Source organism: Acanthopagrus latus, chromosome 8 (genome assembly GCF_904848185.1).
Source record: "Acanthopagrus latus isolate v.2019 chromosome 8, fAcaLat1.1, whole genome shotgun sequence".
NCBI classification, from domain to species: Eukaryota; Metazoa; Chordata; class Actinopteri; order Spariformes; family Sparidae; genus Acanthopagrus; species Acanthopagrus latus.
Window position 1 is genome coordinate 1,169,691 of NC_051046.1, and position 24,933 is coordinate 1,194,623.

General features: G+C 45.7%; 1 protein-coding gene across 2 annotated transcripts in view; it reads left to right on the forward strand.

Annotated features, from left to right (window-relative positions):
• Positions 1-24,933, forward strand: part of immp2l (inner mitochondrial membrane peptidase subunit 2) — a 107,393-nt gene that overhangs the window by 16,675 nt on the left and 65,785 nt on the right. The window lies entirely within an intron of this gene.

Genomic DNA, 24,933 nt, shown 5'->3' on the forward strand with positions numbered 1-24,933 from the left:
CAAGTAAAAGTGCAGTTACTTCAGAATATGAAGCAGAAACTGTACTTCCTGTTTACACAGCGACTGTCAGTCTGTTCTCTCTCGGTTTACCTCAGTTTCTCTCCGTCTTCTCCTTCTTCACCTCCGTCAGCATCTGCTTTTTCCTTTTGAAGTTTAGTTTCCACAGTTATTCCAGTCGTTCACTGTTACCTGTAGATCGTGACCGTCCTCTCTGACGTAGTTTCACCTTCATTAGTTTTTACCTGTGAGTGATATTAAAGCACATGAAGTCGTCTGTGGCCAGTTTGAGTTCAGTACTTGAGTAAATAGTAAAGTTCTGATGGTTTGTCTGTCGCCATGACGACTGCGTCAGTGACATGTTCAGGATATCCATCAGTCATTCTCTCCACATAACGAATCTCTGGGATTATTTCATGCCAGTCGTTTTCTGTAGTTGGATTCAAATCTTTTTGTACGGGTCCAGATTTCACTTCTGTCATTGTACAGTAGAATCACAGGTCGTAGCTCTCAACACATGAACGAGGCTGTGGAACAACACGACACATACAAAATATCATCAGATGATGAAATCAGATAAATAACTGAACAAAAGTAAGAACTGAGATCCGTCTGATGAAAGTGTTTTAACATTCAGCGAGGACACAGTTATATATTTATAAATGACAGCTGGAACAATCGGACCGGCTCTGTCCGGCCTCGTGGCTGCAGAGAGACGAGTAATTCATATGAATAATATCTTTTTTGTTTTTTGTCAAGCTGTCAAACCAACAGTTGGTGATATTTTAGTATTTCCACTCTGACGACACTGTGGGTTCACATACGCTCCTTTTTTCTGTCTTTTTCTGTTTCTCCTGCTTTTGTTTCGTCTTGACGGCTTCTTGTTTTTGATTATCAAACTCTTGGATGCTTAATGACGAGTGGCGCTGCAGCAAATGCAAACAGGGCAAACAGCAGGCAGCTTTCAGGCAATCAGAAGCTTGTGGAATATTTTAGAAAAACTGTGAAGGTTTGACATGTTTGAGCGGAGACAGACGAGCTGCGGGGAAGGTGACGCGTCAGAACATAATTAATATCAGTGGGATTCAACCACAGCTGCCTGTTGCACCGGCTCAGTTTCTGGGGAAGTTTGGATGTAAAGGTGTGATTACTGTCGGGCTCCATCGCACTAAATAAAGTTTCTCTCTGCTGAAAACGTTGCTGCAGATGTTGATGGTCGATCATTCAGAGAGAAAACCACAGCGAGGTGATCTGAGAACGATGGAGGCTTAAAAACACGTGTGACTGTCCACATGTCCTGCTGTGGCGGGTTGTGTTCTGCTCCTCTCTCTCATGTAAACTACTTACTTCTGTGTTTGACCTGGAGCTGCTGTTGCAGCAGATTGTGTGACTGTGAGCATGTTGGACTCCAGGTGTTCTGGGACTGAACAGTTTTGTTGTTTCTGACTGCGCTGCTGCTGACATGATTTCATCTTCCATCACCGTCCTGTTCAGGGTGCAGCGGCGCCAATATCACAAACTTTATGTCACCAACATGCTTCCAGCGCACCTGAACAGACACCAGCTGTGAACTGAACATAATGACAAAACAGTGAGATACAGGCGGGCGATGTGGTCCCGTCACACGGTGCAGAACAACATGACAGGCTCGGCGCGTGACGAGCCGTCACCGCTCATTACACGAGCCTCGCCTGCGATCTGCTGCCAGTTGTTCCGTCTGACGCGGCCCTGAAGCCTCTCAGATGTCCGACCTCGGCGGTTCCATTAACGCTCCGTTTCTGTGAAAGTCACACGAACTGATTCAACCTGTTCAAGCCAGAGACGCCGCAGCTCCGCCAGCTGCTCCGAGACCAGCAGAATTGAGATATCACACGAGGAAATTGACAGATTTGAAGCTGTTCTGAGTTTCGGTTCGCTCCGGGAAGATGCTGGCGGTTTTTACATTAGAAGTGTTTGCTGTGCAGCCTGCAGAGTACACAGGCTGGTGACAGGAGGACAAACCTACTTCCATAATTACCGCTCGATGGCAGCCGCTCTCTCTCAGGGACATCCAGTTTTATTTCTGTGGTGGAGGAGATGTTTATGAAAGTCTATTCCTGGCAATGCGGAGAGCAGACGAGCAGCTCCGAACCATAATTTAACTGAGTCTGAGGCTGAGAGGAGCGAGCACATTGCTCTCGTGTCGTGGCTGAGTTAACGAAGAGCCTTTCTGTCTTTGTCGGAGGGTAATGATCCGGCATCAGGCAGTAGAGCTCGGAGCAGGAAACGGTTCATGTGAGCGTAGAAACACGGACATGTAAATCCATCCTGCGTCCTCGTGGCTTCGTCGGCTCTCCTCCCCCTCTGAGCCTTTTGTCTGTTTGTCTTCTGATCTTCACACCACCTGTTTACCTGGCAGCTCGTTGAAGGAGGAGATTTTTCCTCAAAGCATCAGTCGTCACCATGAACCAGATCTGTATCAAGATGCCTCATCGCCGAGGATTTAGTTAAAAACAGCCCTCATTGATCTATCATCCGCCAAGAACATCTCCTCGGATTTAAATTTCAAATGTGAACGAGCTCCGCAGCAGGAGAGGCCGACTCCTGCTTATAATTGGCACTCATTTTAAAGGAAAATTGTTCAGGGGAATATGCGAGTCCACAGAGTAATATCTTATTTACAGAATGCTTCTCATTTTCAGTGCGTGCTGGCGAAGGAAAATGATTGTGTCCCTGTATTTGTGAGGTGGCGCTCAGAGAGCCGAGCGCTGCCGCTGGTGTTTGTCATGCTCTCAGTGCAGACATTACAAACCTGATTGATTTTATGTTGGGCTGTGAACAGAACCATTTGCCTCTGAGCGGCCTCGCAACTGATTTCTGCAAAACATCATTTTCTCGAGGATGGGGAGCAAATGTTTCCCGCCGCTTATAAATTGCCGTCACAGGAGAGGAATCGAGTTCCCGCTCGTGGCTCGCCTGGTTAGTGTTTACGTCGAAAGGTCTGATGACGGCCATCTTGGATCAGCAGGGGATTGTCGGTGGGGGGAGTTGTGTTGAAGTTTCACAGTTTATGAATATTCATCGGAAACCTTCAGAAGCGGCTGCGTCCTGTCGCGGTTCGCTTTGAGTCGAGGAGCTCGGCGGCAGCAGACGAGCGTCAGCAGCTCCGAGCTGCCTGCTGCCTCGTGGACGAGCGACGCCGCCGAGCTCAGAGAGTCGAACACATCCACGCTGCCAGGCCACAGGTGTGGAGACACAGACGGATTCCAACTGTACCTGGTGACGTCAAACTACTCAGTATCTATAATCTGTACTGGACCTGAGTAGGATCTGTCGCTCTGATCGTCTCTGAGACGTTAAAGCAAAAAGAAAAGAAAAAACATCTGAAATATGAGTGATATTTACCTTTTCATAATAAATTCTGACGTAACAAACTGTCATCTGTCCCGTCGCAGCTGAAGAGCTGAACCAGGGTCAGATGTCTTCATTGTTTTACACGCCTGAGGTTCCAGTCACACTACAGATTACGTCTTCTTGTTTTGCCGTCTTCTTCTACGATGCTGTAATAGTTTTACAGTTGGAGAACTGGCGCCACCTACTGCTTGTCTTGATGCTGCAGCTCCTAACAGTCACAAATAAGTAGTCAATGGAAAGAAAACTCTGAATTTGCATTTTCGTATTAAATTCTCTTGAACTTTGGTGTAAATCTGAGTATTGTGCCATCATCATGTGTCCAGTCTGAGCAGTCTGCAGAGCCACAGAGATCCGTGAGTTCACCAGCAGCACCAGGAGAAACTTGAGTATGAATTCAGGCCAAACCTGGTTTCCTTTCTCACCTCGACTGCAGCAAAGAAAGTTTTAAGGTTCAGAAGTAAATCTGGAGTTAAAAACCTTCTCTCTCGTACGAGATGCCCTGTCAGCGCTGTTTCATCCCCGCGACAGACAGTTAATTTTAATAAGTAGTGTCATTTCAGTGCAGCACAAAGACTTCCTCTCTCTCCTCGTCATTATTCTCCTGTTTAACAACATGCCTCCGTCTCCACAGTCTCCAGAGATCATGACAGACGGCAGAGCGTCATGTTTGGATCTTTTTTTTTTAGTTGATTTTTCAAAAATGCTAAAACACACTGTGGGGGGGGGACAACAACAGAACACTGAGGAAATGAAGAACAAACTGTTCAGGTGAGGAAACATAAAAAGCCTGTGGGGTTTCTAAAAACATCTCAGCCTGAACGAGACGACAAACAGAGGTGCAAATGACAAGAAATGCAGGAGAGGAAACGAGCAGAAGTAACACGGAGAGGAAGTCAAAGGGATAAAATAAATGAGGCCTGTGTTTGTGTGTTGAGTCCTCAGGTAACGTCAGCTAATGGAGTAATAATTTGCTCGTGTACGATGCGACTGAAAAAACATTTCTGTCGTCCCCTGCTGAAGAGGGCGGTGAACTCTGTGACTCTGAGCTGCTTCCATCTGTCTCAGAGTTCCTGCTGAACAGATCTGAGTGTCCATACAGAGAAGAAACTCTCTTCAACATGGAAACATCAACGATGGTGACAGATCACCTCATGACGATGATAAAAACTCTTTGCCTCCTCGTGCTTCTGTCCAGTTTTATAACTAGTTTGGTGTCGTCGATGCATCGGAGCGCAGCCGTGCAGGAGCGATGATGTCGGTGCTGTCAGAGGAAACACTGAAGTTGTTCCCTGCGTGCAGCACACGACTCTCCAAGGACGCAAACTTTGATTCAGCAGCTTCCAAGTTGCCGTCTGACACTTTTCTTGGCCACGTCTGGTCGCTTAATGTGACACACGAACATCATAAGTCGCATCCCGGCATCATGACGGCGTCTCCGGGGAGAATACCACTTCCTGGTTCTGTTTCTTGACTGTCCAGCGGGTGTTGAGTCACATCTTGCTGTACCTGCGGTCTTCATCTAGTGAAGAGTGACGTGAAACTTTGCCACATGAAACAAAAACCTGGTCGCTAACAGGACGAACATTATCAAGCTAGCAGCTGTTTCCTTGGTTTTTGCAGGAGTTTAGTGATTTTAATGCTCGAACATTAAAGAAAAGTTCCACCCGACAACATTACTGCCTCCTGCGTCCGACGTCTTTTTCCTCCCTCACTGACAGAGTGCTGTGGAGACGGTTCTGGTCCGACTGCATGTAAGCTTATGAGAAAATGAGTTGATGGTGACTGAACATTTGAACCACATCAGTCGGGTCGGATCAGGATGTCTTTCCTAATGTTTTAGTTTTGATCCCTCGTGGCAGAAATGTTAAAAAACAAACGGCTCCGTCATTTGATTCATTACAGATACTGATAACTGAAGCTTCAACTGATCCGAAGCTGAAATCATTTAGTCCAGAGTGGATTTTAAAGAACAATGATGTCATCGTCATGTTTTCACGAGTTTGGACCTTTAAATCAAGTCAGCAGAACTGAATTAACTGGACTCGTCTGTGCAGCAGCAGTCGTTCCCACCTGTCTCTCCACACTTTCATACAGCGTGATCACACCGCTTCACACATTTTGTCATATTTTCCCACACGGTTAAATCTGCTGTCAGTCGCCTCCTTCAACACGTTTCATAAAGAGACGGCGGACGAGGAAATGAGCGGAACGTCTCGCTACGCCGCTGCCAGCGTTATATATTTATATCTGGTCAGTTTCCTGTTCAGCAGAGCAGGAAATGAAGCGTTCCCATCTTCTTACGGTTGAGATTTATGGCCTCGCCGGTTGCTAATTAGCTAGTAAATAATCAGGTGTGGTACAGTAAAGCAGGAGAGAGAGCGGAGGGCCCTTATCACTGCTGCTCACCAGCCCAACACCCAGATTTAATGGATTCCTCTCTGCAAGGGACTGTTTTAAAAAAGTGTGTGTGTGTGTGTGTGTGTCTGCACTGTCAGGACACTTTAGCCGATGCTCGCAGCTTCAAAGGACTGTTAATGAGAAGATTGATGCCGCTCTCTTTGTCTTGTACGCTAAATGTGAAGCCGGGAATTGATTAGCATAGCTTAGCATAAAGAATGAAAAGGAAAGGAAAACAGCTAGCTTGGCACTGTACAAAGGTCAGAAATCCTCCCTGCTGTGGTATCGATCCTCTCGACTCTCCGCCCAAGAATCAAATAAGACGTATTTTCACCAAAATGTCAAAGTGTTCCTTGAAATTCTTTGTCGTCGAGTAACTTTTCAGCCCCGTGCTGCACTTCAGCTTCAGCAGAGTCTGAAGAGGATCGATGTGATGTAAGAGCTGAGAGTGCTGACGGTCACACAGCAGAGAGCTGAGCACAGATAACCAGCAGCTATAGGTCATATTTACATGAACATGTTTGAGTCTCATCTATAATGATGCCACAGATGGTGGAGAACAGCGAGGAGTCTCTAATCTATAAGACTTCACGTGGAATCCATGCAGGCGTCTCAAACTAATTTCCAGTAAATCGCTTTAAAGCCTCCCTAATTAAACGAGCCCGCAGAGGCTGCAGCAGGGAGACGCCCAGGTGTGTGTGCTGGCTCACCTGCAGGACACACAGCAACACGCAACGCGCAACACGCACACACAACACAACAACACAGCAACACGCAACACAGAAACACACACACACAACACAGAAACACACACACACAACACAACAACACACAACACACAACACACAACACAACAACACACAACACACAACACACAACACAACAACACACAACACAACAACACACAACACACAACACAACAACACACAACACAACAACACAGCAACACGCAACACACAACACACAACACAACCACACACAACACAACAACACACAACACAACCACACACAACACAACAACACACAACACAACCACACACAACACAACAACACACAACACACAACACACAACACACAACACACAACACAACAACACAGCAACACGCAACACGCAACACACAACACAACAACACAGCAACACGCAACACGCAACACACAACACAACAACACACAACACAACAACACACAACACACAACACAACAACACACAACACAACAACACAGCAACACGCAACACAGAAACACACACACACAACACACAACACAACAACACACAACACACAACACAACAACACAGCAACACCCAACACAGCAACACACAACACAACAACACACAACACAACAACACACAACACAACAACACACAACACACAACACACAACACAACAACACACAACACACAACACACAACACAACAACACACAACACAACAACACACAACACACAACACAACAACACACAACACAACAACACAGCAACACGCAACACACAACACACAACACAACCACACACAACACAACAACACACAACACAACCACACACAACACAACAACACACAACACAACCACACACAACACAACAACACACAACACACAACACACAACACAACAACACACAACACAACAACACAGCAACACGCAACACAGAAACACACACACACAACACACAACACAACAACACAGCAACACGCAACACGCAACACGCAACACAACAACACACAACACAACAACACACAACACACAACACAACAACACACAACACAACAACACAGCAACACGCAACACAACAACACACACACACAACACACAACACAACAACACACAACACACAACACAACAACACAGCAACACCCAACACAGCAACACACAACACAACAACACACAACACAACAACACAACAACACAACAACACACAACACAACAACACAGACCACGCTGGATAGTTTGCAACAGAGACATTTCTGTCCACTCTCGTGTTAATAAGAGCATAAAACTTCATCATTATATAATTTAAAGTTCATTTAGAACAGATTGAAAATGTACGATGAGTTCACTGTGGACAATCATGTGATTAGCTGTGATGAACCTGATGGACTGACAGCTCTCATCATGATGTTTAGGGATGGTTACTGGTCCCGACATCATCAGTGAGGTGGATGTGATCATTTTACTGTCATGAGTCTTTAAAAACGAGACGACTGTCAGCTGACGTCAAGTCTCTTCTCACGATGACGACGTCAGATCTGATATCTGCTGAGATTCAGCGCGGTGGACCAGCCGACTGCACGCTGAAGTGTTGGACAGATGAGTTGAACAAAGCGCTAAACTCATCAGTCTCTCTGTCTCTCTGCTGTGATGCATGCTGGGTAACAGGATGTGTCGGCGTTGTCTAACCAGACTGGATGTTTCTCGTCTTTCGGGGATCGGTCTCCTTCCTCTCCCTCGCACCGACATCAAAGCCGACTGGGATCCGCTCACACGCGTCTCCTCCCACCGCGTGATGCTTCCTCGTCCGCCCGTTCAGCGGCGGCGGATCCCTCCCCGCGCCGTGAGTCGGCTGACACATTGAGGGCACGATGAAGACTGTACGTTAACGCCGCGGGGAGTGACGCAGTTACAGGAAGCAGTTCCATATGTTCAGACATAAACACAAACCTGCTGTTTCAGGATTTGTTCTGGGACTTTTCTTCAGATTAAAGACTGCTGAGTTGATTTGACTGAGCTTTAGTTTGATTAGATGAATTCCAGATCACTTCTCCTCACCGGATGATGTCAGAAAGGTTTCGACGCTGAACTCTTTGTTTCTGTTTCTGTGTCGTCTGCACATTTTCTAAAAACTCAGAGTTGTCGATTTTTATTTATTTTTGTTTTAATGAAACAGAATTGCCAAAAACCTGAGAGCAATTTTTTTCAAAGTAATAAAATCCACTGTAGGCGTCTGCAAGGACGGTGAAACACTGTGTATCTTGTACAAAGCCGGTTTCTTGGAGACGTGTTGGGCTCAAATAAAACGTTGATAATAAATCAGTTATATTGCAGGTTTGGAAGCCGTCTCGTGGTTTAGTCGAGCCGTGCTGATCACTGATCTATATTTCATAGTTACATTCAGTACAAAATCTCTGTTTGTGCCTGCGGACGCTTCGTTCCAGACCTAATGGACCGCAGCTCAAATATTTAACAGCGATAGTTCACCTGCGGACGGAGATTTGGAGCTGATGGCATCTCGAGCTACATCAGAGGAGAGAAATCGTTTGAAAACGGAGGTTCAGCGGTCGGAATCCCTCGATTGAGCCGCACGGCTGGAAATCTGTGACGGAAGAAAAGTCCAGTGATCCGTTAATGTTGCCGAGTTTAGAGACACGGACAGTTTCCATCGATTAGAGCAGAACATTCAGGTACTTTCCCCCAGTAACAAAGTGGACCCATCGGATGTATAATGTTCTGAAGGTCCAGCTGATGTGTTTCTGTCAGATAACTTTATTTTGCTGGTTTGGTTTGAGACTTTAGTGTAAAACATTTTGACAGCAGGTCAGTTTACAAGGTTCATCATTAGAAGGCAGCTCAGCTCCGCTCATGGAGTTACACGGTACAGTTCCCTGAAACCCGGCCCAGAACCGACCGGGTTGACTTCAGTTCTGTGAGTGAGAACGATACGATGTGAATCCAGATGTTGTGATTTGAATATGTGTCATTTATATTGATTTAAATTAAGGGAGCTGTCGCACCTTGTTGGAGGTACACGCTCTACTGAGGTGACAGACTGCTGAACCAAACTCCATTCAAAAAGCAGGTGTTTTTATGTGATCAACACAAACTTTGCTTCCAGCTCCACAAAGACATGAGCACAGATCTCTGCTCTTACCGTCCTTTGGTTCTTGGTGAGGTAAAGTAAAATGTAATGTGGAGTTTTATTGGTCGACGTGCAAAGTGTGACACAGCTGCTTTAATCGATGGAGCTGTTAGTTTATCTGGCAGTTGTTTCTCCTGATGGGTGTCTGGTTGTTCTGACCAGGACGAGTTTATAATATTGAGTTTGAATATTAGATCCATTTAATACAATTATTTCTTTTTATGTTTTGAATATCAGTCGTACATGGACCGGTCAGCTTCATGTTGAGTTTAATTGTTGAGCGTTTTGTCTGAAATGTTTTAGAGCTGCACAAATGAATCGACTGGTTAAGAAAATAGATTTTTTCTTATTAAAGGTAAATCATGTTCTGGTTTCTTTCCTCCTCTGTCTCAGCGACATGCCACATTTGAGGACGCCATCTTGGACACAGTGATCCATATTTTCTAACATTTTATGCTCCAGACAACTTATCGATTAGTCAAGAAAATGACCCACATGGATCAGATCGTCAGCTGCAGCCCTGAACAGCGTCGGACTCCCCGTCAGCAGCAGCTGCTGCCGCGGTGCCCTCGAGCCTCGTCCTCTCGCCGCGTGCAGAGACGACATTAAGCCGAGCGGCGTCGCTGACTGTGGATGTGTAAACAGGTTGAAGTGCGACATGTGGAGCTGAGCTGGAAGTTGCAGCTGCTCCACATCCTTTAACCCGGCGCTGGAAATGAGCTTTGATCCGGCTAATTCTGCTGCTGCTGCGAGGCTTTCCTCCGGACCCCGGGCTCCCAGCAGGCTTTGTGTCACCGCTGTTTTAACACGGTTATACTAAGCGGACTTGGTGTGGCGCGGCATTAAAAACCAGACCTGGGAATTAAAGAGGACGCGCCGACACGCCGAAGACTTGACGAGAATCCCTGCCCTTAAACTTTTTAGGGAATAACTCAGATTGATATTCGTTTTCTTCTTCTCATCACACCAGCGACGATCTGTCACGAAGAATTAGCTGAGGAGTTACTTTTTATATCTCCCAGTTATATAACCAAGAACTGGGATTTTTGAGTGTAGTTTTACAGCTAAATCAATAGGCAGTTTTATGGAGGCAGCAAATTTACTGCAATACAATCCACTGCAGAACACGGCTCCGTTAAATCAGCGGTTCATTCTCACCGTAATGATGACAGATTAAACGTTGAGTAAATTTAAGTTAATATTTCCACGTCAGCTCTCACATTCAGGCCGCTGATGGTTTCCATCCACAGAGGCTCTGATTACTTTACTAATCAGCTTATGACCTCTGATGTTCGCAGTATTTCCACTGCAGCAGTTTGAGAGTCAGATGAAATGTTTTCCTGCCCAGCGGAAGCTGAACATGTTGAGTTTGTTCACTCCAGAGTTAAAAAATATGAAATATTCAAACCTAATGCATTTTTTTTATAGATGAATCATAAAATGGATAATATTTCTACATTATGATGAGATATTTGGTGTTTTTTTATTAAATCTTCTGCAGGTTTGAACACTTCTTGGCTGAAGAAGTAAAGACAGACAAACACACAGAGAGACTTCTTATTTATCTGACGCCTGTCGTCACGAATACAAAGTTGACAGGATGGAGCCTTCGTTTGTAAAATCAGATGTATTGAAGGTGTTTATGTCTGTAGATTTCTCTCTGCTGTCTGCCTGTTTGACTTCGTGCTGCGTTCAGGTGCACGTCTGAAAATGTGAAATCTACATCGCTTTGTACGGCAAAGAACATGTGCGCCAGCAGGAATGTCATGGTGCGTTCAAGTGCACCTGATCAAAAAATGTAAATGTAGAATTGTGACACCCGTTGTGTCATTTACCTTGTAGGATGATTAATATTCAGCATCTTATGAACTTTAGTCAGTGACTCTTCTGATAAATGGTTGAATATTTGTCTTCATGAAGAGTCGCAGCTTCATGTTTCACCCTCGGTGCTCAGAGAACTGCGGTGAACGCTCACTTTAGCCTCCATGTTGACCTGCTCCTCTGCAGTGAAGCCGGTGATAAATGGACCTGCAGCGTGCGGCCCTGCGGTCGGGGTTTTGTATTTTTGGCGACGGAGTATCCAGACAAGGATTTTTAGGAAAAAACAGACACACAGACAGAGACGGATGGTCACCGCTGCAGGACGTCAGGCTATTTTTAGACGGCCATGATGCAGGTGGCTGTCCGTCCGCTCTGCTGAAACATCAAGATGCTTTTATTTTGGTGATTGGGTTCAAATTTGGAATTAGAATATTCTTCATCCAACCTTCAGTATCAGTAAAAACTAAAGGCAGCGGCTGTTTGAAGACATTTCAGAGCATTTTATTTTTTTTAAATGAAGCTTTGTTGACACCTCGTAGGAGAAATTCAGCTGTGGATCTGTGAGCTTCATGCCAACAATCATATATACTAACATCTCATTACAAAGGAACTATAGAGCGCAGGGTCACATACTGTACAATGAAGAGATCCACACTCGCACTGATGAAGCCTGACGACACGTTCAGCGTCAGAGGAGGATGGTGCAGACACAGTGTGATGTGAGCGAGATGATCTGTTTAATAACCTGAAGGACTGCTGTTGAATCTCACTTGAGTCAAAGGAAGTTGAGACATCAGTGCTGAGAGCTGCAGACAGGAAGTCAGAAAGTGTTGGAGACACAAACATGTTGTGAAGAGTTATAATAATGAGACTCGTCATTTGTAATTAGGAACCTGAAGCTTAAAAAAACAATCATAGTACAAAAGCGTTTGAAAGAGTTTGAAACCTGAACCCGTTCAGCGTCAGCTCGGGTGTCTCAGTATGGATCTGGTGCTGCGTTGCAGGAACAGATGAACAGAACCAGAGAGAATCTGTGCTGCAGCTCAGCGTACAGCGAGCAGCTTCACATCCATCAACAATGCAAATGAAAATCGATGGCGCAGGAACAGGAAATCGTTGGCTTTCAAATGAGAGAAGGTAGTAATGCCAGTCACATCTCCAGGAGGCTGATGGATGAGAAACAAGAGGCCGTCGTGACGCTGACGCCTCCCAGGATTCAACGGACAAACAAACAACACTGTTGGACCAGAACGACATGGAAACAGATCACAGGTGAGTCACCTGAGATCGACTGGACGCTCTGACAGATGGAGAATCTTCTTGACTTGATGGAGGAGGTCGTATCGTCATCATCCTGCCGACCGCTGAACGTCTCGTCATCCTCAGAGCGAGACACTCCCAGACTCGCTGCGACGGCGACAATTCAGGATCTCAGCCGTGAACCATCTGAATTCTAAGTTTTGTGTGGACTGCAGGCCGGGTGGCCTCAACCTGAGCTGCAGGAAACAGCTGAGTGCCACCAGCAGCGCCGAGGCACCGATGACTGATAGCACAGTATCCGCCTGTTGCCTCGGCAACTTGGTGAACTACAGACGAGGAGGAGGAGGAGGAGGAGGAGAGGAAGCCAGGTTGACTGGATGCAGTGAGGATGACATGATTGACAGAACTGGTACAGAACACAGAGGAAGAGTGGAAGTGGCAGTTTGCGCCAAGAGTCAAGCAGGAAGAAAGAAGCTTAGCGGCGACGGCTGTGAGATTCGACATGACAACCCCTGATGTGCTTCGTCTGGATTATTCCTGTTTACACGGCGTCTGTATGAACGCTGTGGAGAATATCTGATGCTTGAAGTTTTCAAGCTGCAGGTTTTCCCACTCAGATGCTGCATTAAAGTTTCACAGCGTAGGTGGAATATAAAAACGGCCTGCATGCCGCTTTCATTCGGAGATTAGCGGGATAATTCCTGGGTTGATGCTCGGGGTCCTCGTGTTGCCACAGAGCTGCCCTTGGTGTGCCTTTGTCATTTGTCAAGTTTAAAGCAGGGCTGTCGAGGGAGCGGAGGGCTTTGTTGTGGGGGGCTGTCGGGGGGCGACCAGCCTCAGGCTACTGGTCATATTTCATCGTTTAAGCGGCGCATCGCCTCCAAACTCCCCGCTGTCCGGCTCAGATGAGAGATAACAGTGGGAGGCTTCATGCCGACAGCTTTGAGGCCTGTTCATCACATCAGTGAGTCTCTGAGGACCTGTGTGAGGACCACACCCGGCCAACGGAGCCCAGCAGTGAGGCGGGGAGCGAGGATTTGTAATGTCACCGGCAGAAGCTGCGAGGTCTCACAAACATTTATCTTTATTGACTGCAGGAGCAGCAGCGCGGCTTACAGGGAGCCTCTGTGCATGTCGGGGTTTAGAACAAACACAGATGGATGCAGAGTCTCTCCGACTGTGTGACATTTGAGGTAAAATACAAGTCAAACAACTTTATTCATGCAGCATCTTTCACAATAAAGTCACAAAGTAATTTTTCATTGTCAAGGAAGCGAAACGGAGCCAACAACAGAAGCAAAGACGAGTCAGGATCCGATCCGATTTCTGTCCGGTCCGGTCGCTTTTTGTTCAGGCGAGGCAGCTCTGAATATTAAACTTTATTTTCAGACATACAGATTTAAGACATCATATATTGTCTGGATTAAAAGCGATGAGACCTTTGTTCTATATTCTGTTGAGTTGTGTCCTTAAATTATCTCAAGTGTTCCCAACAATGTTCAGAGAAATCCACAGCGTGACGCTGCGTTTCATCACCTGAAGCTAAACTCCAGGAGAGAGAGAGAGACGTCACTAAAACTGCTGCTACGCTGCAGATTCACCTGCAATCTACCTGTTCAGACGATTAGGTGTGAGAATATGTTGATGTTAAATTTGTGTCTTCGGCACCTCAATAAAGTTCTTGTTCCAGCTAAATTTGGGCCGGAGATAACGGAAGCAAAAAAATATAGGTGAGTTCAAACCTGAAAATCCAGACTGACGGTTCTCAGTGGAAGTGAATCACATCGATGCTGTAAATTCAAAGTCATTTGAATGTCAGAATAGATATTTTGCTGAAATCTTGAAACGTAAAATGTAAATTTGACAGTTATGTTCTGTGGAAACATTCAGAAAGAGCTCACGTCCCTAAAAACAGAACGATCCATGAAGTGATTTTAATATTAAACACGTTTTGCTGGTTTGATGTTTATCATTTTATCTGTAGTAGTTCATGAGAAATGAGGAGAAAATAAAATAATAAAAATAATAAAATCCTCCAAAAATAAAATCTGGGATCTGAACCAAAACGTCTTCACTTAATCTTTGGCCCACTTTGTTCTCACTTTTCCACCTCAGCTCATTGAAGCCTGTTAACAAGTTTCTGAGAGCTCCTGCTGAGAAACAGAGAGCGAACAGACACCAGCACAAACACACTGTTCCTGGCAGAAGTTATAAAATATTTGGCAGATAAACAAAAAGCTCCAAACCGTAAGAACACACGCCAACTCACAGAACGGCCAAAAAAAGAAAAGACTGTGAGCGGGAGAAAGAGAATGTGGTTGGAATAAATCAATTAGAGAAAGACGGCAGCGTTTAAAAGATGACAAAGTGCCGTGTTTCCATACGTCCTGATGGAGTGTGTGGGCTCGCGGCTAATGACTGGAGATGTGAAGCTACACTGAAGTAGAAAGGTGTGAAATTAAACTTTTATGAAACTGAGGCTGCTCTGTAAAGAAATGTAATTATACAGATGACTTTCACCGAGCTGTGCTGCGGCTCCATCAGCTCTTATACAACCGACACTTTACAGGCCGGGCGAAGCTGAGCGCTGCTTTTAAGAGACCATTTAACTTGTCGGTCATTCGATGGCTGAGAGTTGATCTCGTCTGTCAAATCCACATGTCAGTCTGACTCGGACACACGAGGCTCAGGTCCTGCTCTCTCTGAAGACACCAAACTCCTTTAAGAAAAACAGTGATTTAAGGCCACTTCAGAACGTGGGAGCTGCAGTCTGACGCTGCCTCGGACGGTTAGTCTGTTTGTGTTTCCACACAGTTTCGTTGTGAGTCTGTACAAATGCATTTCTTTAACGGATGATATGAGAGAAGCTACATGAAATGTTACGCACTTGGAGCAAAAACAGTAATCCACAGTGACGAATGAAATTAAGAAGTGTTTTGTTAAATGACATATGAGACATGTCAGTGTTACACAGCTAGCATGCTACCATTTGTTACGCTAACTTTCTAAACGAGCTGGTGAACACAGTGAAGCGTTAAGCAGCTGAAGAGCCACATTTTGTCTCAGGAGTTGGTGGAGACCAAAAACAAGCTAAAAGACAGAATATCTGACCGACGCTCATCGGGCGACACAAACACAACTCCAGGTGATCACTGACGACACTGAAATACACGGCAGTTAGCTGATTGGCTCTAAAGGTGATGTGACATCGTTGTGTGTGCTGCAGGTTTTAGCTTCATCTTCAGGATGATGTCAGCCGACACGCTGCAGCAACATGAAATCCTTCTTCGTCCTGCAGAATGACTTCATCTCTCCTGAGAGAAGCTCGTCTCTGCTTAACACACACGTCTCATCAAACATAACCGAGGTGTTACTGTGTGTGTGTGTGTGTGTGTGTGTGTGTGTGTGTGTGTGTGTGTGTGTGTGTGTGTGTGTGTGTGTGTGTGTGTGTGTGTGTGTGTGTGTGTTTGGTCCACCTTCATGGAAACCAGTCAGTTTCCACCTCTTCGTCTCAGATGACATCAAACAGCGGCGCTGCCATCAGGAGCTGTGGGATGTTTTCCTGTTTGGAACCACAGTGGAGAGTTTTCTCTTCTTTAAATTCAGATGAAAACTGACAGTAATAAAAAGTTGGCGCTGTCGTCAGGACGTGCTGTTGTGACAGAAAGCCTCGCTCTCTCAGAGATCGCTGAGCTTTATTTTTTCACTCAGAGATGCTTCCTCTTGATAAAACTCCCCGTGTGTGTTCTCGTCACGGTGCTGCTGTCAATATGCCGGCTGTTTACCCGCCTCACATCTTTCTGTGACTCGATCGTGGAACAAACGTATTGGCAGGTGGATTTAACTCGTGTCCAGCTGGTGGTGTGAGCGCCGACCACCGCTGGCCTCTCGTCTGTCACAGCTCCTCACAGCTGCTTCGTTAGGCTCGTTTTTATTTGTCAGTGTCACTCCAGAAAAACAAAAAGAGTTTGTGTGTGAGGAACTTAGAAATATTATCCTGGGAAAACGTATTTTTCCCACCAGACTGCGCGTCACAAACACAGCAGGATAAAGTTTAGGTCTCTCTCTGCAGTCGCTTCCCTCTGAAGACGACGTTTTCATCTCATTTCAGTAAAATGAAACATGTTTCCGAAGTGTCTGAAGTGGCGGCCGGACTAATCGCCACCACACGATGAGTCCTCGTCTTTCAAAATGTCCTCTTCAGTTACCCTCCCTTCAGTCAGTCATTCAATAGTTTAAATGGCCTAACGAAGCGCCTGAAGGCATCATCTGGGTCTAGATGGAGTGACGTTGCAGTTCTGGCCTTTCAGTGTTAGGAAATGTCGACCTTTGACTGCTGCTCCCCCACTGGGCCAATTAGTGTAGATTTAATATGAAAAGCCAAAGAGACAGACATGTTGAGAATCACATCTGGCGGACGGACAGACGCCAGCTGATCCCTGCAGCCTCCCTCCTCCCTCAGACCCTCACCCCCATATTTCATCTTCAGTCGGAGCTTGGAGCAGGTCTGGGAAACACTTCTCACCGCAGACACTTCTATTTATTTTGTGAGAACAGTCTATCGCAGCAGTGACCTTGGACAGAGACGTCAGTGCAGCCGGATCTGAAGATCGCTCCGGGCGTTTCTGAAGAAGGCCGGACTCTGCTCGCCTCTCCGGTGCAGATACTGTAGATAATTCATCTCTGCGCTGCTCCGCTCAAGAAACTCAATTTGGTTCCTGATCAAATGTTTGATCTTAATTATCATGAACCAAATGGAAAGATCCAGTCGTTAGATGCTCCCTCTTTTTTGTCTTTTTTTGGGGGGGGTCGAGATAATTATCAGGAATGAATTTTGCATGAGTGAAGGAACAAGAGAGCAGCTCTCATTCCTAGTTCAAGCACAGCCAACACCGAGCAAATGAATCTCAGAATTACCATAGGTCACTGAATTAATTCTGCAAATGGCAACTGGTGCGATTTCTCCGGGGTGAGAATGACTCGCAAGTCAGCTTCCCCCCCGCTCACCTGCAGCGACAAAGTTCCCGTCCTGGAGGTCAGAACCAGTTTGAGGACGCAGAGCTGATACCGGCTATTAGAAATCAGAGAAACTGAAAACAAGGAGGCCATTTTGTGCTGCTTCTCACTCTGCAGATTCAGATTACTTGTTACTTTTCACTTCACAGGCCGTTCAGCGTGACGCGTCATCGTGTGAGAGGAGGCTGTAATCTGACACAAAATCAGCGACACTGAGAACGGTTCTACTCCTGGTTCTGCTCCTCTGTTTCCTGTTCATGGAGTTTGCTTCTGATAATTATCAGTAAATATGGTGACGTGATTTTCTTTGACCCTTGTTAAAAGATAGAGGGCACACAGGAGAAACATATGACACCTTCTCCACACAGACATCATCACTGCAGTGAAACGCTGCTCTGAGGTCAGTAAGACTCTCTACAGGTTAGGTTCAGGTGTGTTTGCAGTAAAGAGACTCTGAATCTCCAGGTGAAGCTCCGCTGCAGCGTCACTGTGTGGCGGCTCCAACCTGTTAACATGGACGCCGAGTGAAACATTCTCACTGTGATCAGCCTGACGGGACGCGAGGTGGCAGAATGTCTGACAGTTGTTATACAGTGAAGTGGATTTAAACCTGATTGGATCCGACCGAGCTGAGTCGGTGACGCTCTCCTCCACACCGTCACTGTTTGTTAAAAGTCTGGAGGGGAGTTTACGTTGCCCTCTAGAGGCCGTGTGAATACTGACTGTTGTCTGAGGCGACAATGGAAGTGGTGTGACGATCAGTGTGCTCACAGGCTCCTCAGCAGCGAGGTTACTAACGAGAACATGTTACTGGAACATGTTAACGCTCGTCTGCAGCAGCTCATCAGAGTCTCACATGGACCAGAACTCCTCCAGGAGAAGTCTGGCTTCAGATATCTGGTCTCTTGTTCACATTAAGGAAATCAACTCCACGTCTACATGCGTCTGCGGTGACATGTGCCCAGCGTCTTTTATCAGTGACCGTCTCTAAACTTTTCAGGAAAGATGTTGGTGTCGTCACCATCGCTGTTTTTCAGGCAACCAATCACACATGAGGTCGGCTCGCCCAGCTTGTTCAGTCTGTCCGGAGCTTTTCAGACAGAAAGACACATGATGTGGTTACATATCGTCTTCTGATTCCTCAGGTTCTTAATCCTGCATATAGAGAGCTGAGATCATGACATCACTTCCTGTCTGGTCTCTGGTCCACCAGCTGCAGTTGCTTTCTGAACCTGATCCTGATCCTCAGGTTTTCTCTCCACGTTCTCAGTTTCTCTTGGAAGTTGAAACTTTCAGTTGAATAATGACGACTTATTGAACACAGACAAAAACTACAAGTCCATTAAAATCCACCAACATGTCAGAGCACCGACATCTGAACTTCAACAACATCCGTAAAACTCACCAACCATTTTATTTTTCTACTTTTAAGATGTAAACCTCTGTGTCTAGTGTTCAGTCCTCTTTGTCCGATGTGAACTCCAGACACTTGAACTCACCACGGCCCCTCGACTTGCCCAGAAGACAAGTTTTAATTTGATTTTTGACCTGCTGTCCAGTATGGATTTGTTCCAGCCTGGATTTTACTTTAGTGTTATAAATAAAGTCAATCAGTTTTTCTGGGAGAGAAGCTGTAAGCGGGTGAGTTCTAGACTAGACTGTGAAAAACATCCATTTTCAGATGTAAAGCTAAAGAAAAGACAGATAGTGAGAGAAGCGCTGTTAATGGGCTCAGACTGGGTCACTGCAGCATCAGGACCGACTGCCGCTGTGGGACGGCAGCCTGGTGTTGTGCTGTGTGGATGCTGCTAATGGAGCAGCACAAAAAAACATCTTTTCACCCATAAACTACACGACTGTCTCACAAAACCAGCCTCCACCATTACTCTAACAGGACACGGCTGTATTTCTCCCGGCCTGTAACTACTATTGGCACAGGGCAGTTTATGTGTTACTCGTGTAATTAAATCTTTGGATACTTTCCCCAAATCAATGAAAAGTACCGTCATAAAACACAGACTTTGAGCTGGACGGCGTCTCTGGGAAGGCCGGGTGGAGCTCGGGCGGAGATCGATGGAGGAGGGCAGGTGGTGATTGGTGGAGTCGCTCCAGGCTGACTGACATGTGAGAGGCGACCTCGGCCTTCGGAGACGCATCTGAGCTGCTGTCATTAAGCAGCCAGTTAAACCTGTTGTTTCATCAGCAGCAGCTCCACTCTGCTGTCCGTCCGGCCTCAGCTCGGAGGAGGGAATGACGGCAATTAGCCACTAAAAGAGGCACTTAACTGCTATCTGCTGTCACAACCCACAGCTCGTGACTCTGAGAGAAGTTTCTTCACCTGCTGTCACAGCATTTAACAACTGGCCCAAACTATTCGGGGTCATCGTCTCTTAAAGGTGTCAGAATGTGCGATTGTCCACCTGTTGGGTTCATGCTCCTAACAACAGGACCGGAAAATCAACAGAGTAAGTGCTAACTGTAGCTAACTGTGTATTATTTATACATACATGATTGTAGCTAATGTTAGCCGCGCAGCTAGCTGGGGTTCCCTGGGAGTGGAGAAAGAGGTTTTCGGGCCTGGGCTAGATGGTTAGCACGCTAACTTCAGCAGATATGACTGCTTGACGGTATATAAAATGTCTTTGACGTAACTTCAGAACTGTTATTTATTCACATTCTGTTGATTACTTTAACATTTTAAACTTCAAACATTTTTAGAAGGTGCAATATGTTTGAAGTGTTTTACTGCTGTTAAGATGAACTGAATGCAGCAGAAAGAGGAACATATTTAGAAATTGATGCCACATGATCAGAGAAATCCTGTAACGACCAGGATGCACTGCTCCACACCCGTCAACACTCTGATGGTCACCTACACCAGCCTCAGTGCCAGAATAAATGTTGGTACAGATACAGATGTTAATGTCTGTCTTTCACAGCGCTGTGCTTCTGCTCTGGTTAGGTTTAGACACAAACACCACCAGGTTAGTGTTGGGAGAACATCATGGTTTAGTTTAAAACATCTATTTGACCTCCAGAAACTCTGCTGTAAATTGTTGGCTGTCTACTTTAAAATATCCAGTGTTTTCATATTTACAAATTCCAAAACGCAGACTGGAACTGGGCCACTGGTGCGGCAGCCGTGTTGCCTGTAAGTGAAAGTAGTACGTGACCAATGACACACAGGTTAGCTGGGAACATTTTATCCTGGCGACTCTGCTGGATGTGCTGCCAGCCTGGTGCTGCTTGGTTTTTGCTCGTCATCCAGGAAACCTTAAGATGGCCGACGGGTGACAAACACTATCAGATTACAGGTAAACAGCTGACAAACTACAATGTGTCTGAAAACAGTTCAGACAACCATCATGCTTCATATTCAATCATCACTGCCTTGTTTTCACAGTGCAGGAAACAAAATGGTGGCCGCTCTCGTTCTCGAACATCCACAGTTGCAACTAAACAGCTGGAGTATGTTTCTGAAAGCATTTTTAGGCAGAAATATTCAGTTTAGCGACAGAATCTGGGTGCAGAGAACTGACCATCGTTCAGCGCTGCTGAAGCAAAGCTGGTGGAAAATCTGCAAACTTCCCCATTTAACAGGCGTTCTGTTGCAGGAAGGAAACTGCGGCGATGACGCGTCTTCGTGTGGAGGAACAGTCCGATCTCTCCCGCTGAGCAGCCATTTGAGTTTTACAGTGCAGTTTTGTTGTCCTTTATTCTGCTTCCTGTGCGGCGGCGCTGTGACAGCTCGTCATGTGGCTGCCTGGTAGCTCCGGTCGCTGGTGTCAGGGCGCCGTCTTCCTGCTCCTGGTCTGATTGTCGCGGTGACAGGCCCCGCCTTCAGACTCACCTGAGTCACGGTGTCCATGTTGGCCTGGTTAACTGGAGGGTTGCGTGGGTTTTATATCAGTGTCACAGCTGTCGGGGTGAGTGGAGGTGTGCTGAGAGCCAGCCATCGCTAACATTCACGCCGATCTGTCCGTCTGAGTAATCGCCTCGTCCCCCTTCATAATCAGAAAGCAGCAGAGAGGGAAAACCCAGATTGGAAGCCGTTTAAAGATGCACCACGTCTCTCTGGTGCTATGATGGATGGTGCCTGGGTTTCTATTCATGGAGCGGCGGCTGATCGAAGTCCCTGCTCCTCCTGAGCTTTACGGTCAGCTGGGCTCATGTTTAAGCATGTTGGAGTTCCCAGGCGACTGATTTATGCTGTTCTTATTTCGGCGCCGACGGGGAAGCTCATCTGAGCCGGTCAGCAGGGCGTCTCTGAATCTTGATGGTAGAAGCTGCAGCTGCAGATTGCTGTCAAGGCTTCTCTGCAGGAAGCTGAATGGCTGACTGTATTTTTTTAGCTTCTGTCGATGGAATTGTACTCCATAATTTAGCTGCTTGCCCCCCGCACCCGCCTGACTGAACAACACTAGTTTTTGTGAACAAGCGTTTCATTCTGCACTTTCTGTCCCTGTTTTTTATTTTGTAGTTTCTGACCAGGGCGGGTGAACCAGCCGGCTCCAGCAGAGCTTCAGTTCAGCAGATACAGCCTGAGCTTTGTTTTCTGTCTGGTTTCAGGTCAGGACTCTGTCGGTCCCCCCTGCTGTGGTTTTTGGAAGATCTTCACTCTTTTTTTGGTGCCAGAACAAAACTATACAAAAACATGTGGACGACCCATATGTGTTGCCTGCTGTAATGGATCCTGCTGTTGTAAACAGATGTAGTTACTCTGGAACTCGTCATTGTTCTCCTTGTAAAGATGACAAAGCAGCTTTTACTCAGCTTTCAGCTTGTCAGAAAGAAAAGCCTGAGCTTTGCAGCGGTGCAACACTTTCTGTTCTGTGGTGCCGACAGGTGGACGCTTCATGCAGCTTGGAAGAATTATTCTAAGATTAAAGTTTCAGCTTGTGTTTCTCTACAGTTTTGACTTGTGAGTAAAAGTTGGATCGTTAGATGAACGTGTGTTTCTGTTCGCTGCAGCAGCTTCAGACTGTTTGAAAAGTTTCATTAAATGTCTCCAGACGTCTGAAGTCAGCAGGACACATGTTGAAATACCTGCAGTACTGTTCCACACATTCATCCACCTTTTTACCTTCACCTCTTTGTTCTTGTTTGTTTTGGACCTCAGGCGGCCGCAGACCTTTAAGAAAAAATCCGGACAGGGAGCTTCGTTAATGTCGCTGCAGGAGTCAGCAGTTTGAAGCGAGGATGCAACAATTATCTATTTTGATTGTGCAAAGAAAAAAATCCTGGTTTCATGATAATAGATAATTAGTTTATCATATAAAATCAGATTATGTATGAGGGTCGTAAAGGGTTTTGAGATTTGACCCACTAACTGCTGTGACTCTGCTCTGAGGATGGAGCCTCGCTGCAGCTGAGCTTTACAGTTGGTGTTAATGGTGAAAGCGGTTCATCGCTGCATACTTGGAGCGGGTGGAGTCTCTGTTGTTGTGGTGGAGATGAAACACCAGCAGCCCGGCTCGAGATCATCTGTCACAGCTTGTGTAACGGTCACAATACAATAAGCAGCGAGCGGAGGCCTCCAGAGACCGAGGCTGCTGCAGGAAGTGTAATGTCTTTTTAAAAGTCCGGGTGGAGCAGCTCTCCTCTGACGACCATCTGTCTCTGTCAGACGTCTGCCTCCGTCCACGAAGCTTCCATCAGACAGGAATCTCACTTAAAGACGAAATCATGCCCAACGAGCCACATGCTTTGTTTACGTACTAAAAAATCCATCTTTTTCTGATGGAAGGACTCGATGTCACAGTGAGACAGATTTGAGCTCACAGCGGTCGTATCACAGATCAGCTCAGGAGTCACAATCAAAGAACGGGTGAATGCTGAGAGAAAAGAAGAAACAGAGTTTCTACGAGCACGAGAGCAGGAACTAAACCAGGATCCACGGTGGGGTCGTACATTTCTCCACCCTAAACAGAGAACAATCAAGTCCACATCTTTCCTCCGGGACCTTTTAAAATGCTTCCAGGAAATCACTAACTGAAGTGAAACTGCTGGCAGAGCGAGAAGCAAATAACAAAGCTCCTTCAGAGAGCGAGCGGACTGACGAGCGGCGGAGGACGAGAGGGGAAACACATCCAACAGAAACAGGAAGTGAATCAGGCTGATAATATCCTGAGATTGTGTTGTTTTGTCTTTGAAGCAGCTTTTTTTTTTCAATGTTTTTCTGCAAATTCATGAAATGTCGCAAACCTACTTTTTTAAACTCTCCCCAGGTGATTCCACCAATTTCCACCAAACTTTGCAGTCAGCATCTGTGGACTCTCCTGACAAAAACTTATTAAAAGATTTTTGATATTCCAAACAATACTCAAGTTATTAACTAACAACTTCCTGTACATTTGGCAAAGTGTTGCATATCTCCACATTGGTCTGTCTGAATGACATGAAACTCAGGTGATGCTTCCCAGTGAGCCACTGAAGCTCTGCGAAAAATTATAATGGTCTTCCATTTTGATGCTTCGCCATAAAGCCATCAACTCATTATAACTCCAAATTACTCAAACACGTCCCGACATGTGGACTGCGAGGGCCCGTTCATCGCTGCTTACAGCTTTAATTTATAATTTGTAATGTTTTTATAATAATAATGGTGATTAATTATTTATGACAACATACTGGAGCATCAGAAGACATTTTAATTCTCTTGTAAATATATTTTATACCGGATCAGTTTGAAGATTTTAGAGAAACCTCTTTTTATTCTAAGATAATCACTTCGTCAGTGTATCAGTGTCGAGGCCGCGCTGCAGTTTATCGCAGCAGCAGGAGAACATGTGTGTTCTCATATTTGTTTGACGTCAATGTCGATTTTCTTTGTGATTTTATTGAAGTAATAAACTCTGGGAGGGACAGCTGTTTCCCCAGAGCCTCTTAAACACTGAATGTAGCAGTAAGACACACAGCGAGCTCCAGCTTCACCCTCAGCTCGGTCAGCATGTGTTGATGATCGTTACAGATGTTTAATAGGGAAGAGAAATTAGATTTGAACAGGACTTGATTAAAAAGAGCTGTTCAGTTTAAGTTGGAATGAAATTTCTTTCTATAGAATTTGATTCCTGGTGTTATTTGTTCTATTATTATTATTATTATTATTATTATTATTATTATTATTATTATTATTATATGTTGATGTGTTGAATACATTTAAATAAATGCGAGTTTCTAGACAACAATAGCAACATTTTT